We start from the raw sequence: 12,838 nt of genomic DNA, 5'->3' as shown, positions 1-12,838 counted from the left end.
CAGTGTCTGTCTGGTGCCCTGTTAACTTCTCTCTCTGATGGTTTGGCCATCTGAATTTTTAGTTTAACAGCACTGGTTTTTAAAATGCTGAAAAGAACATGAGCATGACCTGAACTGACAGAAATATATTGACACAGGAACAAAGCACAGATCTCACTTTGAAGTAGTAATAAACAAAATGTTCCAAAACTATCTCACAAAATTGTGGAAGGTAGTCTTGCTAGTTGGATTTCTAAAAATCAATGTGAAAATCCACTGCAATATTATTTCAGTACTATACCAGATTTAAAAGCTTGGTGCTAAATTAATTCCACTGAACTATTTTGAGGGCATGTGTTAAGCATGATGCAGCTACAGTGTCTGTCTCAGGAAGCCCTAAGCATCAGGCTGGAGAAAATAGAGAACAGGACAAAGAATTATTTACCTTGTGTGTTCAGTTTTCTCTAAGCAATATGGTATTGGTCACTCTCAGGCACTGGTACTGAGCTATATGGTTTGGCTTTTCTTATATTACTAATCTTTAGCAAGGGGTGGAAGTAAAGAAAAAGGGATACAGGAAATAACAGGGGAAGCAGCTACCTAACCATTGCCAGATTTACATGGGAACCCTTAGATGGCTTTTGAATCTATACTTTTTCTCTCTCTTATTGCTCCCATCTTGTAAAAAAATTATGGCTTAGTTGACAGATAAATAATTTAATTGACTTCTGGAGGACATTGAATTTAAGATTAAATGTGCATATGGGCCCTTACTACTGGAGCCTTACTACTTTGGAGTTGTAAAAATTTGTCTTAAAATGGAATGGAGATATAAATGCAAGGCTAGAGAAGATGTAATCTAAATGAGTTGGGAAGAGAAGTCTGCCCAGGTAATACTAGGAAGTATTACAGGGGGAAAACGGAGAGAAGTTGCAAGCCAACCTCAGCTGAAGTGAGGGTCAGCCTGGAAATTTCAATTTAATATTTCTGATCAGTCATGGGCATCTGAAGGGAGGAAAATTAAAACAAAGCCAAGCAACTAACAAAATCCCCAATCAAACCGATGCAGGTTGGGATCAATATTTGTAGTTCTTATGGCTTGTTTCAGTGCACCTGGGAGAGGTGACAGTCTTTGCAGAGGCTTTGCCCAAGACTGAATTTGATGCTAGCATCCAGATCTTTCCAAAGTATATCCATGTGTACATTCACACTTCTGTATTCAAGGAAGGGAGGCCCATTCAACTGCCAGACACTGAAATCACAGCAAAGCCTCCTGCATCAGCTCTGTTTATTATTTTACAAGTTTGTCAGATTTGTACTTTATTTACTTATGCACATTTTCTGACTAAACAGGATAAGCTTACCAGTGCAAAGTGTTTCCTAATTAAAAAAAAAATTACAAGATGTAGATTCCATAAACACTCTACACAGAAAATTTATTTACTAGAATCTCTCTAGAAACTGATGGACTGATGATAAAGAGGCAAGGTGGTACCAATGTCTCCAAGATCTGGCTTGAGGTGTTTTGCTCCTTCTTTCAATATTAAACAAATCACAATATTTGAGGTTAGGAAAGATTTTTTTCTTTTGAGTCACATTGTTAATGATATAGCCTAGGGTACAGACGTGACCCACACAATAGAGAAATAGAAAGCAATGTTCTCAACCAATTCCCTACTTCAAGGAATCATTAACTGATCTGGTTTGGTTTGGTTTGGTTTGGTTTGGTTCGGTTCGGTTCGGTTCGGTTCGGTTCAGTTTGGTTTGGTTTGGTTTGGTTTCCCTCTGTCTCTCATTCTCTCCTCATCCTTTCCTGTGGAACATTATAGTTTTGCCTATCACTACAGATCATAAGTTTGTTAGCAAGGGATTGGAAAGAGTCCCTTGAGTGTTCAATGGATCCCTCTGGACTAAAACTCTCTTGCATGGTTGCCCCATCTTCCTGTTGGCAGGTTTGTTCAGAGCAGTGGCTCTATTTTTTGCACACCTATTTAATCAACTGAAGTCAGTAGACCTGAATTGTCAATGTGCATTTAACATACATTTCAAAAAAGAGTCTCACGTTTTGAAGCTAACAGTAGGAAGGAAGAGAAATGTTGAGAAAGGAAAGCTCTAGGAGAGGTTCTGAAAGGGAAAGCTAAAAAAACTCTAGAAAAATCTTCTCAGGAACGAAGTGCAAAAGCCCCGTGTAAGTAATTTAAATGGAGGTCTGAAATTGCAGACAGGAATCTGTTTCAAAGAAAATCTTATTTTGGCAAAAAAAGAGATGATTATGTGGTTTTTCCATATGATGAAACTAATGTTCAATTTTATTTAAAAAAAAAATATTAAAAGGTAACTTTTCTAGATGAGGTGTCAACATTTGTATGAATTAAGTGCCAGAAGGCAATCTGCTTTATAGGTAATGGAACAGATCTTAAAGTTGTGCAAAATAGCACAGCTGTATTGATAGCTATGCAGATGCGTAAGCTTCAGTTACCTACAAATGACAATTGAAAATGGGAGAAAATCTCATTCAACTAGATTAGTTTAAAAGATTAATTCTCATTTTATTGGTAGTGTATGCAACTGTGGTAAATGCTACGTACTTTTTTTAATCGACCGTCCTTCTGGCATAATGTTGATTTAAGAACTCTCTTCAGTTGTACTGTAATTTGAAGTTTCTGATCCATTACCTTTCTTCCTCTATGGTTAGGAATTTTGATATAAACTACATGAGATAATGAGGTAGTTTATGGAGACAGGGATCTGAGTAAGGATAAAGAGAATGTAGCTGCTGTATTCTGACGTTTGATACTGTTAACAATCTCAGTTTTGTCATTTTAGAAATAGATCGTAAGTGTATCTGAGAACGAAAGCCAGATGGTCAATGGGGAAAAAATAAATCCTTTTGGCATCTTTCTTTAGGATACAATTTTTCTTTCTATGACTGTGCAGGTCAAGAATGAATAAAACAATAACTTCAGCTATGAAATTCAGACAGAGATAGTACTACTACTTAAAAAACCCCAACAAACCGGCTACTTCATTTTCCAGCTAGAACAAGGCTGTAGTGTATCAGCTTCCCCCAAGTTGCCTCTCCTACATGGACTATCTGTAGACATTTGTCTCTGCCTTGATCCTTCCCCAACCCCCATGATTATAAAAGAATTTCTTAGTTTTTCCGTTTAAGAATGCACCCTTTCTGTATGATTGCTGTCTGGCTTCAGAGCTGCTACGTTTACATCTATGGTCTTGACAAAGGGAAATCATTATTAACTTGTAACATTTGCTAGAATATTGTTTGTATTTGAGAAAAAAAGTAAGCAAGTGAGTTAAAAGTGAACTCCTCCTTCACATTTCCTAAGCAAAGACTCATTATTCCAACCCATTGGGGCAATTTATCTCCTTTGCAGTAGAGAAGGCATTACCCTTAATCTGACTTCATAGGTGTTATTTTTATAGTGCCCCAAATATATATAAAACTGGTTTCTATCTAGAAATAACCAAGTATTAGTTAAATAATATTAATTGTTAAATAAATGGATGCATTAAACAATGTACATGTGTGGATATATAACTGATAAAGAAAAAGATATTGAATGCCATTGCTGGAATTGGAATACTTTATTTTACAGTATGGATGTCCCTGACAAAATTACTAATATCAAGTCCTCATCTACTTAGTACCATACGATACTCCTTCAAACTTGGAAATGTTCAGAAGACGTGTCAGCAGCTCATGCTCTGACAATGAAATCTGGTTTTGACAAATACCTGAAGGTTCTTATAGGTGAACAGAACAAAGCCCTGAACCTCTGTGTATTTTCTGTCAGCAGTAGGAAGGCTAGTGTTGGTAAAACACAGTCTTTTTTCTTGCTATATCTCAGTTTTCAATTAAGTGAAATTTATCAGCTGGAAGAGCTTTGAGCTGTTGTGCTTTAAGGAGCTACAGAAATACTGTGTTACTGTCACTAGCAGAGCATCCTACTACTCTCGGTATTCTAAGTGTTCTTCTTTATGAGTCTGAGCTACCAAAATACAAAATCAAATAAATGTATCTTATTATTAAAAATCTTCTGTTAGGCCTATTGGTCTGTAATACTGTTCAGTTTTCAACTCCATTGCTCTGTGGTTCAGAGACCACCCAGGGGCTTGGAGAATGCTTTCAGCAGGTCCTTGCTGAAACTGTGAGATGAAATCAACATAGAAGATACCAGAAAAAGCTGTAAAAAGCAGAACCAAATTATACTGTTATACTACAGCAATGTCTGAAGGCAAGTTGGGGGAGAAAGGTTGAAAAGGATGGAAAATGTTGGGTGTTGTAATAGTCCCAGTTAGTTACACTGGTGGGGCCCCACTGAACTGCGTGACTTTGTGCTGGTAAAAGATGGTCATGGGATTTATATGATTTAATACAGTTCCTGTAGTTAGAGAGAGAAGGCCTAGCCTTTAATTGGGTTTTCTTTCAGTCCTACCAGTGTGGTTTTGGTTTTCCATTGCATATTATACTTTTGCATGATCTACAGTCATGAATTCAAAATACAGTCCACAAATATAAAATCAAAGAAAGAGTTGATGAAAAACACTAGGTAATAAAACTTCCCATGTCTTCAACAGCCCTCAAACACCTGTTAAAAAATTGTTTTGTGACATGCTCTGAAATGTGATGGAGATTAATGCTTGTGAGTCCCTTGTGAAAATGTAAAATATCACATTTTAAAGCTTCACATACAGGTCAACAGAAAACATTTATCTCAAACACATCTACTGTGTCCCACCAGGACTACTTCTGCATTCAGATGAAAAGACTAGTTATCCTGGTCAATGCTGTTCTTTAGCTGTCATAAAGCAAATGTGATCTGTTTAGTTACCAACCTAAAATGATGATTGCTCAGAAGTGAAGATATTTAAAAGTAAAATGTCAATAAAATGAAATATTTCCTTTCTTTCTTTTTGCTGTGTTTAGACTGGTCTAAGCTTGCATATGTTACAAAAGAAAAGGCTGTTTAAGATCTGATAGTTTTTGTCCATATAGACAATATAGACTATATAGACTTGTTCATAGGAAAAGGGACTGTCAATCAAGGAGAAAGATAATGTAGGGGATGCAAAAAGATATTTATTTGCCTTGCATATAATGACAGTCTTAGAACTAAAAACATCTTTTTAAGCAAGAGATGTCCCCTGTAACATTTTTTTTCCCCACTCAGTCCTTGATAGTCTCCTTGGCTTCTCTTTTCAGAGCACCCCTGCATATGTAGAAGCCGGCTCATCTGTGTTTTGAGGATGAGGGGTCATTTTAAACTCCACAACCCATTAACAGCAGGTTTACTGAAGTTTAAACATTCAGTCTCTAAGCCCTCTGCAAAGGCAATATAATCAGTTAGACCTTATTTCACATATTCCCTCTTTGATGATACAGATTTAGCCTATAGATATTGCATTTGCTGATTTGTAAAACTAGGAATTCTCCTTTTATAGATCTCTGACTCTGTGATGTGCTTACCTCTCTGTTTCCAGACTTGCAGCTATGCTAAGAACAGACATCCTGCTGTTCGACTGGAGCCGTAGCATTGTGTATTTGAAGATAATCCCGAGACCACCAGCATCTTTTCGGGATCTGTGAACATAAAGGTTATGACAGTTGCCCCTTCTGAGTGTAATCTTTGGTTTTACAAGAATTCTGCTAAAAGATTTTCAAGCTGTGATTATCTCTTCCTGCTTTGTGTGGTATTGCTAATGAAAAAAAAAAATAGGGGAAGTTTTTAAAGCAATACATTCTGCAGTCTTTTAAGACCTTCAATTTGCAACTAAATTATGTACTTAGCTTTACACACTTGACTTCTTTGGACTATTTAACAGCTTACACTGCAGCACATGTTTAAGTGTTTGCAGGATCAAGATCCACATCCTCTCTGCACCATTAAATGTTTTGCAATTGAACAGTGGTTAGATTCCCCAGGGGGTTGTCTTTTATGTATAAATGGAGAATATCCATGGCTTGCATCTGGGATTTCTCATCTTGTTTGAGTGTCTAATCTCCTTAGTGTTTATGTGTGTACTCATGCACTTAAATATGTAGACATAGTAATGACCAGAATAAGCGTGCTGGGGAAATAAAAGGAAGCAGGGGAAGGAATTGCCAAATATTCTTGTCAGGGTTTAACCCCAGCCAGCAACTAGGACCATGCAGCCTCTTGCTCACCTCCCCTAACTGCACACCCCCCCCCCGCCACCGCGAAGGATAGAGAGAAGAGGGGGGAAAAGGAGGGGAAAGAGAAAAAAAACCCTCATGGGTTGAGCTAAAGACAGTTTAATAGAACAATAACAGAAAAGTAAAAAATAACAATAATAGTAATGGTAAAAGAATATACAAGACACAAATCACTCATCACCCAGTGAATTGGCTGCCCCGCCCAGCCCGATGCAAGCAAAGATTGTGGATTCCCCTCCTGCCCGGTGAACCCCCATTTGTATACCAAGAATGACGTCTATCGTACAGAATATTCCATTGGCCATGCTATTGTTCTGTCTATGCACCTTCTCAGCTTCTACGGGAAACTGGAGAAAGCCCTTGACTAGTATAAACATCACTTAGCAACAACTAAAACAATTAGCATTATTGACCTTCCTTTCATACCAAATCTGAAAACACAGCAACCACTAGAAAGAAAACTATCTCTATCTCTATCTGAAACCAGGACAATTCTTTAAAACATTTCCCTCCATTTTGTGGAAATTTTAAAACATTTTGTTTTCTGGACAGCTCTATAAATTATCCATTACTCCCCTGTATTCTGTCTGCCTAGCAAAGCTCAGGTCAATTTTTTAATATTCCAAACCATTGACTAGCATTTAGTGTACGAACTAGAAAACAGTTAAACTCCCCAGATTTTCCTTTTGCCTTTTTTCTTCTCACATTAAATTTCATCTCCAATTCTCTGGGCTTCTCTCCAATGCTAGCCTGGAGCAGTTTGTCATAACTTATGTGTATGTATACATATGTCTATATATGCATGTGAAGAATATACATGTGTGTGTGTATAAAGGATATATGATGATATTGGTGGATATAGAGTGTTCATTGTTTTGTCTTATGGTTTAAACGGTAAATCTGCCTAAAGCATCTAAGCAGAATTTTTACTGCATGATGCCATGCAATTTTGTGTTCAGTGTAAGTCACATTACAGACACCAAATTTTAATATATAGGGGGGTTTTGTGTTCATGACCTGTATCACCTGATACTAACCACTCTGTGCAAAGATCTTTTAAGCCGCCTGAAAGAAAATTGTAGTTCTTTCTTTGTGTAGCTTTTGTGAATCACAAAAATGTTACACTGATAGCTCTGGAATTATTGTCCAGCATTTCAGTCTTCAGCCTTATTGCAGAACTTAGGTAGCACCATGGAACCAGTCCATAGAATCATAGAACCGTTTAGGTTGGAAAAGGCCCGTAAGATCATCGAGTCCAACCGTTAACCTAACACTTCCAAGTCCTAACACTAAACGATGTCCCGAAGCATCTTTTAAATACCTCTAGGGATGGGCCATGAGGTTGGTGAGGTATGATTTCCCCTTCATAAATCCCTGCTAACTATGCCCAGCCACTTTCTTGGCCTTACTATGTTTGGAAATGGTTTCCAGGATGGTTAGCTTCATTACCTTCCCATGGTTCAAGGTGAGGCTGACCTGCCTGTAGTTCCCAGATTGTCCTTTTTGCGCTTCCTGAAGGCAATGGAGACATTTGTTTTCTTCCCAACCTCAGGAACCTCCCCAATGGCCGTGACATTTCAAAGATAATTGAGACATTGTCCAGCTCCCTCAGCATATGTAGCTGTATCCGACCCAGTCCCATGGATTTATTTATGTCCAGTTTGTTTAAATGTTCCCCAACCTGATCTTCCTTTACCAAAGAGAGTCCATTCTAAATGATTTAACTGGCTTTATTTGTTAGATTTTGAAAATTCAGCATCTATAGTACTTTCTATAATTATTTCTGGACTTTTCAGTAGCTTGAGTAAAGCATTATCAGTTATTGCAAAGCAATCCTACTAATGTTCTATGAAAATCTTCAAGTTTCTACAAAAAACCTTCAAAGTTTCAAACACTGCAGTTTCATTGCCCACTGGAATAAAAAAATTAAACCTGTCAATCCAAAGGCCCTTTCTTTCGGTTGTAATTTCACTCTGGGGCTATTCTCTGTACAGTAAATATTAAGGCTGCTTTTCCAATCTGTGAAAATTTATCTAAGTAAGTATGAAACGTAGCTAATGGTATTGTCAGTCTAATAGGGCACATTAGTGACTTAAAGTGGTGAAAAACATGGCTATGTGTAAATACAATAATCAAGCTTCATATATGAGACCTTGTGTCTTGTTCCATGTCAAAATTCACATAGAATCATAGAATCATAGAATTGCCTAGGTTGGAAGGAACCTTTCAGGTCATTTAGTCCAACCATCAACATAACTCTGACAAAAACCGTCACTAAACTATATCTTTCAATGAACACAAGAAATTGCTTACAGTTTACTGTGAGCTTAATGTATAAGTGCAAATTCGTTAGTTTTAATGGTATTTCTGCATTACATTTATTTTTCTTAAAACTTCCAGAATGGCAATAACTGTCTAGGCATCTCTCCACGAATGAAGACAAAGTACTGGAATATACCTGCAAAGTGCTTGTTTTTAAATAATCTGATCATAAATCAATAGATAGGTTTTGTGGATTTTCATTAGTATAGGCACAAAGAATATAATGTTTTACTTTCTCATGAAGTTTTTGTAACTGTAACCTATGGGCTCTAGAGGAGTCAACTGATTAATAGAAATCATCAAAACTGTTTAGGGAAACATTTCTCAGCTGCTTGGGAATGGCATGTTTTGTCAGCAGTTCTGTACGAAGGTGTGCTCTCTGAGCTTGGTTCTGCATTAACCTTATACTCTGTATTGGGACCGTTTGTCACCGTGGACGTGATTGAAGATGTCCCACGCTATCACTCCGCAGGACTGAGAGGGCTGCATGTGTGTGTGTGTGTGTGCATGCCTGCGTGTATCTTTGTGGTTGTTTCAGTGGTAGTTCTAGAGGTAGTTTTCAGTAAAGAGTTCCAGAAAAGATTACTGAATAAACATGAAAGCCATTAAAAGATGAGATAGCTCTAAGCCACTGAGACTCATTTGCACTAGAAAATAAAAACATCTGGTTGTTTTTTTTTTTTAATAGCTCTGCTATCAGCCGTTTTTCAAACATGCACTCTAGAAAACCAAAACAAAACAACAGAAAAAAAACCCTGGATGTATGCCATTGCTCATAGCAGCATGATAACAAAATAAAAGCTACATTTTTTTTCTTGGTAGTTTTTCTCCTATTAAAATGTTGGTCTCCTGTATATATTCCTCTGTAAATATGTAGAAGATAAGAGAACCTTTCAGACAGAAATGTTAGTTGCCTCTAGAAGTAGTCGCAAACAAAATATCTCAAGGACAAATTTTGTCATGTTTTCTCAAGTAGTGAGAGCACTTTAGGCCCAGGTTCAATAAAAATGTAAGAACAAACATTTTGATTAGAAACTTTCCAATTCATGTAGATGATGTGTACAGAGCTGCAGCAGCTTCCTGCCATGAAATAATACTTCCTCCCTTATAAACACCATCAGGTTCTTTAAAGAGCTGCCACAAACCCGGAACAGTATCAACATGTTTCCCCTCTGTACCTTGGTATTTAGATTATTTCTGTATGAGCAATTATGGAGTAAAGTATTACCATTTAAAGGATGGGATATTTGGAAGAATCTTGAAGATTATAAATCCCATTAAATAAAAATCCCATGTGAAATATGAGAGAACACATTATTTTTTTTAATTTTATGACTCAGTTTAAAGACAGGTTCTTTCAATGTCACTCAGACAAGACCTCTTTTATTACATTTATAGGAATAGCTCCAATTTTGTGTGACTTTTTAAACTAGATCTAGGTGAAAGCAATGACTGGGCGTGGAGGTCAACCTGTACAGTGATTTCGTTTTCCTAGAAAGCAAAACCGTAATATACTGAATTGCTATAATTGGAATTGACTTTAATAAAAGTCTGAATACTTGGTAGATGTGAAAACCATCCCTTACATATTATAGCATTCTTTTACTTAGATGTCAGTATTTGCCCAGTTGAGGACCTTATACTTAAAAAAAATAAATTAAAGTTCTATGGCAACTTTTCACATATCTCAAAAGCTCTTTCCAAATTAGACTAAGTAGAAATGCAGAAGGCATGAAGAATCCTGTAAGGCTTTGGAGCACAAGTAGCTTCTTGTGAAGGATGCAATTTAAAAAACAGCTTTAATGATGATCTTTAGACAATAATGATGGCTTTGAGACTGGCTTGTTTTCTTGACCAAGTCAAATGCAGAATGTTGCTCCAGGGTACATGTTTTCCTGATCATGTTTTCTTTTGGCCATGAGCACGAGCACACTGAGTGGTGATTCACTTCCAGCACTGATGAAAACCAGTGTTGATGAAGGATTCTAATACAGGGCTCACTCAGCAAACCTGCTTACTGAATGAAGCAACGTGATACTTCACAGTTTATCTTGCCATTCAGCTCTTAATTATTACTCAAAAAGAAGTGCATATCCTTGTTATCACCGGCAACTGAATTTACTGGGGACAAAATTTTGTTCAGTCTCTGGTGCCCCTGTAAAAGAATCTAGATATTGTAGTGATCTTTGACTCTACCTTTCGTGGAGTCCCTCACAAAAGAAAATTGTTCTCCTGTTGTGCTGTTTATGGAACTTGTAGGCTTAATTTGAATAGTGCAGCAAATATAACCTTAGAAACATCAATGGGCAAGTTAAGTCCTTTATCAGCTATCTGAGTCTAAGAATATCTTTTACCTATATATATAAGAAAAGGCACAAGCACACAATCACATACATGTAAGAAAAGGCAAAGTTGTATAAAATGCATCCTCATATTTCTTATATGTGCAAAAAATTACTTTGGAGTGAAACTGGAAATAGCTGAAGGGCTCACTGTCCCCTTGGGATAAAATGCACAGCTAGCTAACATAGATATCTTTTAGGAAGGATTGAGCTAATGTATTATCTTTAACTTGTTAATATGCCGCACTGAACAGTTTCATTATTGAGGTTTTGGGTTGCATTTAGGTTGGCCTTTCAGGGAAAGTCTAAAACATTGGTTAAAAACTCACAATTAAGTGTGACAATTTTTAAATGATTTGATGTTACAGAAAATATGTGCAATTCTCCAGTTGTTGGATGAAAGACAGAAAAAAAAGATTTTAAAAGGCTCTCCTAGATGAAAAAAAGTATATCCTAAACTTACAGGCTTATACACTTTCATGTCTGGTTTGACATACTCTTATTTATGAAGGAATGATTTTAAATTGAACAACAAAGTTTTAAGAGGATTCAGGATTTGTAAACTGTTACTTCTTTTTGTAATTGATTACTCTTGCAGTATCTTGGTTGAGCCACACTCTGAATGTACCACTGACTTCTCCATTACTTAAAAATATACTTCTGTCTATGTTAAAATTAATAGTAATTTTGATATTACCTTTGATGAGAGAAAGAATAGACTTTTGCCTTTTGAAAATTATTAGTACTAAATCACACTGCTATGAGTTTTTCACAAACATTATCACAAGAATTTATTTCCCCAGCAAACCCTGAGGTCATGGTCCCCTGGTTATTGTCTCTAAGTCATGGCTGTGGTCCCCCCATAGATATTGTCTCTAAGTATTGTACCTATGAGTTAGCACCTCTAGCAGATCTAAGAACAAAGCTCAAATCTTCTGATGGGTGTTAATGCATCTGAAGTGCTCTGGGGCTAGAAGCAACTGTCCAGTTTTCTGTTGTCTCTGCTCAGTCAAAAATTCTCTCTCTGATTTTGAGTTGTGTGGTAAAATAAAATATCTTTATTGAAAGGTTGTAGATAGCCATATAATTCTCTACCTATGAAATCTTCTGGTTATATCCCTCATTTCAACTTTGGGTACACATATTTTAATTCCACTTGATCATCTTAAACATGCATCTGTTACCATGTTCATCAGTAATGAATGTGTATTCTCATGTGCATATTCTCACGTGCATGAGGAGACGCATAATATGTAGGGACTACTTTGTTAGAACTCTTATTGCCTTTCATACCCAGAAATGTATGGAGAGGAAAAAATCAGACCACAGGACATCACTGTGTGCTCCTTCATACCTGGTGTGGGAGGGGTGGCAGTGGGCTCTGTTGGCCAAAAAGCCAGATGAAATATTTTGAGGGAATGACATAAAATTCCAGTGAGGTTCAGATAACTATGCTGTATTCGTTCTAAGGGTCCCCAAAATATAAACAGGGACAGGTCTGCAATTATGCTGTAATTAGGTCCCCAACTGTGCCTATTTTCAGCTCCTTCCTTTTCCCACCAGGAGGTCTGTGAATGCATGGCACAAGAAGAATCTAGTCCAAATTAAAGCAGGCTGGCAAAATGTCCGACAAAACAGTTTGTCCTGATGAAAAGTACCTAAATTCCTGTGAAATTTCAGTCAAACAATAGTCCGGTTCTTTGCCTGGCAGGCTGCTTAGGAGACCAGGTTTCCTGAGTCTGTGGTCCCTGACAACTTCGTCATGACTTCTTCTGAGGCTGAGGATCTTGAACAATAAAACAGGGAAGCTAAAAGTACAGAAGACTTTTAGATAAGTGTGGTGGCTTGACTCCAACAGTTAGCTAAACCCCCACCCAGTTGCTTACTCGGTCCTCCCCCAGCGGGATGGGAGAGAGAATCAGAAGAGCAAAAGTGAAAAAAACTCATGGGTCGAGATAAGGACAGTTTAATAAGCGAAGGGGAAAAAGAGGGAAAAAAG

Source organism: Rissa tridactyla, chromosome 2 (assembly GCF_028500815.1).
Source record: "Rissa tridactyla isolate bRisTri1 chromosome 2, bRisTri1.patW.cur.20221130, whole genome shotgun sequence".
Lineage (NCBI taxonomy): Eukaryota > Metazoa > Chordata > Aves > Charadriiformes > Laridae > Rissa > Rissa tridactyla.
Note: the sequence above shows the minus strand (reverse complement) of the source record.